Raw genomic sequence first — 7,601 nt, 5'->3', positions numbered from 1 at the left:
GTTAAAATCAAACTGTCTGAGCCACTGCATTATGTTTGTGTTTCCTGCCCTTCTTCTGGAAAAGTTTTGTATACCAGACACAGCTGATATTTATAATCTGGGGTTTGACCATTTTTGGGATGGGGGGGATGTGGCTGGAAAATGTAAATATTTAGGTCAACATTAAGGTGCATAAGTGAATTTTTAGTGCTCAAAGCACTTATTTTGTTGTGAAAATCTATTTTTTTTTTAAGCTTACCTACCAGATATATATTTTTACATGGAAAAAAAACAGAGCAAAATGGACACAAAACCACCTGATACATCATTCAAATATTTTCTATGTAAAATAATTGGTAAAAGTCCAGACGTTTTTGTTCTGTTACTAATTAAAGAAAAGTTAATAAGCTTGGTGTGCTTCGCTCTTCCTTGATTCACCTGTAGTAAGACAAGCACCATGAAAAAGCACCCAGGGTAACTTGAAGAGTGGATTTCCACTGAGAGTTACTGCACTGATGGATCTCAATGCCATGTTGAGACCTCAGCTTGCATCTCAGAAAGTGGCTTGACATAGGCTGATGATGGTCTGCATCCTCCCCTTGCAGACTTCTCACCAGCATCCCACTGAAGGTTATTTTTCCAGCGATACATGCTGGTGAGTTTTACTCAGTACTTTTTGTAAAGACGTGTGTTTCCTGGGTCTTGAGAATCATGTTCCAGCCTCTTCATATAAATCAGACCTGGAAGCACAATTGTGGTGTGGTGCAGAGGCAGGAGATGACAACACCTTTATGGGGAACCTTCTGCCACCCCGAGAAGTGGGGCATCACTGGACTCAATGCACAGGACCCTCTGGGAGCTAATAAGGTTGAGTATTATGGAGAAACTGCCTTGACAGTGGGGTCTAAGGGATGAATTGACACCAGCCTACAGCTACTTCAGGGTGAGGTACAAAGATGATAGAGTCAACTTCTTCTCAGCTATGGAAGACAGTGACTAACAGTCACAATTTGTGGCTTGAGAGGTTCAAATTAAGCAACAGAAAAAAATCCAAGAGGGTGGTGCAGCCAGGGGACAGATACCCAGAGAGGAAGCGTTAACCATCCTCAGATTAACAAGACTTGGTGTAAATAATGCCCGTGCATAGAAGCCTGCTTTTATTTTTGCCCCCTATGTTGTCCTGCAGCAATAAGTTCCACCAGGTAATTGCATTACAATAGGGGAGTGTACTCTGTTTATTTTTTAAACCCCTGCCTGAGGATTTCAGCCCTCCTGCTTTGGGAATGTTTCCTGTTTACCTCCTCCACACCTTGGAGCTCCTGTATCTATGATTCTATAATGATTCTATAGATTCCTATGGAAAAGAAAGCTCTATTTCTGAAAGATCAACCCACAGGCTTATCTCAAGCAGTAATTAAAAAAAGAATTTCAAAGGTTGAGGTTTTTCTTTTTTTTTCCTTTTTTCCCTTTTCTTTTTAATCTGGTTTACCCAAGGAAACAAAGCTCATGATTGTGCTGTGACAACCACATCTTTAATAACTCTGGAAGCAGTATTGGAAGGGGAGACATGGAGATCATTCACTGCCAGAAAGGTCTTTCTGTCTTTCTCCAAGACACGGAGCTATTCCCCTGGTTCTCATCCATCCGAGTGCCTCCCAGCCTGGAGAGTTTAATGCCTGAGCACTGCAGAGAAGTTTATGAAGCAGCAAGTGCTGAGATAAGTATCTAAGTCAAACATATCCTCCCTTCAAGGATGTTGAAGTGTGCCTGTGAGGCTCCAACATCCTCAGAGCTTCCGCAAACATCCCTGAGCAATTTGAAAGCAGGCAGGAACCCAGGGATGCATTAAATATGCAAGTAGCTCTTGTTAGCTCCAGCTCCCTAAATGACTCATCTGCTCGGCTGGCTGTGAGGTGCCTGGGACTCATTTTTCTCTTTGCAAAATCCCTGTTTTCTCCTGATGTAGGGCAGATGTGCTACTGCAGGATTTTATTTCCCTTCTCTGCAGCCACCGTGTCCTTTGGGATCAAACAAAAGGCTGTGGCACCCATCACGGGTCAGAGAGAGGCTGGCACAGGAGCGATGCTGTACTATGCAGTGTCTGCAGATGTTGGAGAATTTAGGAATAGCCTTGAGTGGGGAAAAAAAGGGCTTTGTGGAGCATAATGGCTCCTATCCCAATGCCACAGCGATGGGGGAGGGCTTGGGTTCAGGCAAGGACTTCAGAGATCTCATAAGAATCAAGAAAACTATGAAGCAAGACTGTGGCATTCAGCTCCCTGCTGAAAAAAGACCCTGAGTCAGAGCTGAAATGCCAGCGGTGTGTGTGGGACTACTGCATGTCTGCACCAATGTAGAACACAGCAACAGCAAACGAGGTCTCACACGAAATTCTCTTTCTGAAGAGGTGCTGTGGGAGAAACAAAAGCGTGGTCTGCCTGCAAATTTCTTCACAGTCGCAGTGGAACACCATCCATTCAGCTCCAATGAGGCACTTTACTTTGATGCTTTGGGATACCGGGTGATGGCATCTGCTACTGAAATCCAAAGGGCAGGACTCACTACCCGTTGTAGTCACTTGGTGCTGGCCACACTCTGACAGCCCCAGGGTCTCTGGTCTCTTCCAGTGTCTGAGCTCACCCAACCTTCCCCCTTTCCAAGCTGGCTCACTGCTGAGGCCAGGTTCCTCGGCAGCAAGGAGGATAACTGGGAAAACAGTGTTCGGATGACACCCACTGCATCCTAAGTGAGTCCAGCAGCTGCACGACTGCTGCTTCTTAAAAATATCTGACACTTGTTCTTCCAAATCATGTGTTTTGGTGGAAAACTTGAAGGAAGTTTGGGACTTTGCAGGAACCCTGGATTGTAGGGCTCCCCTTGCAGAACAGTTGGGTCCAGGTGCTGGCTGCTGGGGTACAGGGTTGCTCCATACTCAGCAAGTGGTGATATGCATTTAACATCCTCCTGCTGCGAACAATAATCATGAGGAGTAGGAAGAGGATCCGTATTTTCAGGACTCTTGTATGACTCTTCAGCCTCTGTTAGAAGGAGAAGCTTCACCACCAATAAATCCTCCAGCAGCTATTTTATTAACTTTAATGAAGCTGTACCACCTGGGAGTTGCAATACTACAAGAGACATCTCCTTTGTCATTTAGTATTTCATACCCATTGGGTGAGTTACTAGTTGCTCTGGGCTATGCCCCAATGACGGAGTGAGGTAAGCATTTTGCCATCCATTCATGTGGCTGTCAGGTGAGCATAGGTAGGACCTGTCAGTCTCAGGGCTACTTGCTGTAGGCATCCTGGGCTGGAGGCCAGGACCAGCCCTGCGCTCATCATCTCCCTCCCTTGCATCTTATTCATCTTGCAATCTTCCAGTAGTGCGAGGATTCTCCACTCTTCTGTGCACTGGGGGGAATAAGAGCACACAAGGTGGATGTGCTGGTTTTGGTAGCTGCATATAGGTGGAGGTAATGCTATGGAAGGCTTTGATTTCTGATGTGATGGCAAAATGTTCTGCTGTTTAGGTGACTGTGCTCATTTCTGAGGACTTGTTTGTTTCAGTCCTTGGATTGCTTCTGTAACCCATAACTGGCCTTGTTAGGAACATGGCTAATGTCTTCTCTGTGCTGGAAACACAGGACAGTCTAAGTCACCCCTGCTTGACTTTGCAATCTGCTCGATATTACTGCTCTCTGGTGCAAAAATAAATACCTAAGCATAACAGGGATGCAGTGAAATGAAAATGTCACCACTCAGGAGGAAAATCATCTTCCCACTTCTGTTCCTAGCAGTTACAGCAATTTCCTCCCCAAGACATCCTTTTGTGCTATAACTTCTAAATCCATTAAAACTCACAGATATCCTTATATTACGCTGTCTTGTAAGCAGCCCATAGGAATAGGAGGATTTAAACAAAGCCCCTTCTGCACAAGCATGTAACAAAACTCTTGAGAGCCTCCCTCTTTGGTGCTGCTCGCTTGTACAGCAGCACCTTTCACGTCTGAGGAACCCAGTTGGGCGGGATGAAGGTATCAACCCTTGCTTTCCAAATGGATTTTCTGAGAGTTCTGCATATCCCTGGCCCCAGGACTTTTGTTTAATCCACGTACAAATACTTTCTAAACCTCTAGACTGCGCAGATAGATGTAGCATGGACAGTGTCATAGGATGAAACTGCAGCATCCGGAACTTTGGCCACGGAGGCTGTTACTCATCTGGGTAATATCCCGAGGAACCCAAGGGCATGAGACAGCTTAGCCCTGTTCATTTTAGTAAGAATATATCATCAAAACACTATGGGTAACATCACATAACATCACCAGATCTCACCCCTTTTGTCCATATTGCATTGGTAATGATGGCATAGGCACCACCTAAACTATCAGTACCAAGTTTTAACACTTAAGTTAGACCACTTGGGCACAGCCCATATGTCTCCAGTGCCTTGCATTTGGGATAGCACACAGTCTGCATTTCCCCTTGCTCTCCTAAGCAGCACACCATAGGAAATGGACTAGAAAGATTTGTACTTTGTAATCTGAAGGTGCTGAGGCCCTGGCACACATTGCCCAGAGGAGCTGTGGCTGCCCCATCCCTGGCAGTGTTCAAGGCCAAGTTGGACGGGGCTTGGAGCAACCTGGTCTAGTGGAAGGTGTCCCTGCCCGTGGCAGGGGGTTGGAACTGGGTCATCTTTAAGGTCCTTTCCAACCCAAACCATTCTATGATGATTCTATGATGTAATGGGTCCTGCTGAGTCCGGCTGAAAAGCGAGGAACTGTTGATGATGAAAAGCAATCTGGACTGGCAGAAGTCACTGCTGCTGCTGAACAGCTGTTTGGGATAAATGGGATAGTTCAGGGGGATGCAGTAACAGCCTCTGATGATCATCTTATACAGTGGACAGAAGCACTTTTCTGCTTGGTTCCAGCAGGTTTGATTTGCTGATCTTCAGCAAACTGCACGATATCCAGGTCCCACGTTGCCTGGGCTTTCCATTAAACAGTCAGATCAGGATCTCTGTCCAAGTGGGGTGGAAATCTGTGAAGGTGAGTACTCCTCATGGGTCTGGCGACAGGAAAAGCAGGTTTCAGCCTAGCACTCACATCCATACGGGCACTTTTAATGCTAATAATTAGCTGCTAATTTTGTGAGCAGCTTTGCCAGATGGAACACTGAAATACGGTCTCTAGGGCTAGAGAGAGACATGCTACCCACAACGCCACACATGAATCATAAGGTCTTTTCCCTTTTTTTCTTGTTTTTTGGGGTGAGAGGTGGGAGTAGAGAAGGGACATTCACAACAAAAGAATGACCCAGAAGCTTGGTCTTGGCAAATGTGATTGCATAAGCCTGTCTCTGGGTTTAATCACCTAAAAGTATAATTTTCAGAGAAACTGAGCCTGAAACAAATTCCTTGAACAGCAGGGGGAACGGTACATGCTTTATGTCCTGAAAATCAGACTAGACTAGATTGCAGGTGCTTAAATACAGATTTAGGTGCCTGGCTGTGGGCAGATGAGAAATAATTCTAGTCAAGTCTTGAGATCATTTTAGTAGTAAAAGATAGGGAAAAATACTGTGATCCAACTGTAACACTGCTAAATCAAAACCAGCTTTGGTAATTACTTCTTATTTGCCTAACAGCCAGCATAAATGGCTCCTTATCTTCTCTGCTGTGTGCTGCATGGGTGAAATGCAGACATGTACCTGAAAAGCTATTAAAACCTGAAAGGAAAAGTCATGTGGAAGAACTGCGTATTTTACTGTGGTTAATAACCCAATTATAGTGTTTGAGGAGGTGCTTTCTTCTTCATTTTTCATGGGACTTAGCCCTGAAATATGAGCATAACCATTTCCCAGAAATACCATGCATATTCTATGGAAAACAACAAAATGAAAATCAAAATGCTATTTTCTTTTTTTTTTTTTTGCTCCTGCTTTATAATAGGCTAGATTGAATCTTGAGATTTGCCCTCTGGTTAAATGTCTTGTCCAGCTGGTTTATCTTGCAAGTAACAAAGGGACAGAAAACCAAGGATCCACGTATATAGATCTTGCTTTGAGAATGGATACCTGCTTTCACAGACAGAGGACGCTGTGTGGTTTAAGAGCCCTTAAACTCATCAGAAAAAGGTGTAACAAGAAGCAATGGATGGGAATGAAAAACCATAATGAATTCAATTTGAAAACATGCTATGGAAGTTTGAGATAATCTCCCCTGAACTGATACAGTCCTAGATGCTGAGAGTCTAAATGAGCTTGCATGGATTTGAGCTACTCTTGCAAACCACCCTTTATTTCTGTTCAAGTGGAGGTCTACATGGTAAGATGTTCAGACATAAGTCCTGAACCCTTCAAGGATAAAAGGTTTTGATGTGTTGTGGAAATAGCTGGGCAGCTAGTGGAAAGCAAAGACTCCTAATGCTCTCCTTGAGGGGAGAGGGAAACAGAAGCATCCTCAACTTGGATGGTCCATGGGAGATTCATGTGGGAAAGAGCTGCTGGGAGTGGAGAAGTCTTCAGAGCACTGCACCAATGTGCACACGAGTGCATCCTCAGGAAACCAGGCTTCACTGCTTCTGCTGTTTATAGGACATGCTCTCCCATGCCAGCTTGGTGGAAAGAACAAAGCGTGCTTTCATCCTGGGAGAGAATACCACAAAGATACCACTGATGTTCAATAGCCGCATCCTATCCTGAGACCTGCAGGCTTCAGCTGTCTCAGGTGCTGCTCTGCTTCTGGACTGCTTCCTTTGATCCCGGGTGAGGAATTGGCAGCTCTCTCAAAGTGTGGTTCATCTTCCTGGCCCCTCGGCAGAGAAGGCAGCAAGAACAGGTAGCATTATGTCTTAACTTGCCTTAGATTTGATAAGCTTGCTGCTTTGAGAGTTGTGGATACCAAGCTGCATGTCCACACTGAAACCATGCAGTGCGGGGATGCTCATGGGTTAAAGCTGTAATTCACTAGCTAAGCTGAATTTGGTGTTTCACTTGAGCTATTTTAACAATAGCCAGCACTAGTGGAATTGAACAGCTTTGGGTGAAAAATACAACAACAGGTTATTGATCCTACATGTGGCAGCAGCAGAGTTGAAAGTTTTGGGCCAGTGTAACTAAAATAGGTTGCTCTCCCTCCATGGCAACTTGGAGCTGGTTTCTGGTGCTCCAGGGTGGGAACGGCTGTACCTCTTTGCCATCCACAGTCCTACAGGCTTTTTGCCATGTGGCAGTTACCGTCTCCAAGCTGAAATGTGATAAGTCTGTGTGCCAATTCCCAGATCTTCACAAATGAAAAATAAAATAAGTTAGAGCATAGAATCATAGAATGGTTTGGGTTGGAAAGGACCTTAAGATCTCTAGTTCCAAGCCCCCTGCATGGGCAGGGACACGTCACACTAGACCATGTCGCCCAAGGCTCTGTCCAACCTGGCCTTGAACACTGCCAGGGATGGCAGGATGGACTTGATTTCAACCTACTCTTTTACTTTTCACTTTTTAATACGAATTCTGAATTTACCAAGTTTACGTCTTTTCATTTAGTCTACTACAGTGAGTGGAGAACTGAAATGTCATCCAAACTGAGAATAACTATAAAATGTCAATCTGAGTTGACATGGA

The sequence above is a fragment of the Strigops habroptila genome, chromosome 8 (genome assembly GCF_004027225.2).
Source record: "Strigops habroptila isolate Jane chromosome 8, bStrHab1.2.pri, whole genome shotgun sequence".
NCBI classification, from domain to species: domain Eukaryota; kingdom Metazoa; phylum Chordata; class Aves; order Psittaciformes; family Psittacidae; genus Strigops; species Strigops habroptila.
Note: the sequence above shows the minus strand (reverse complement) of the source record.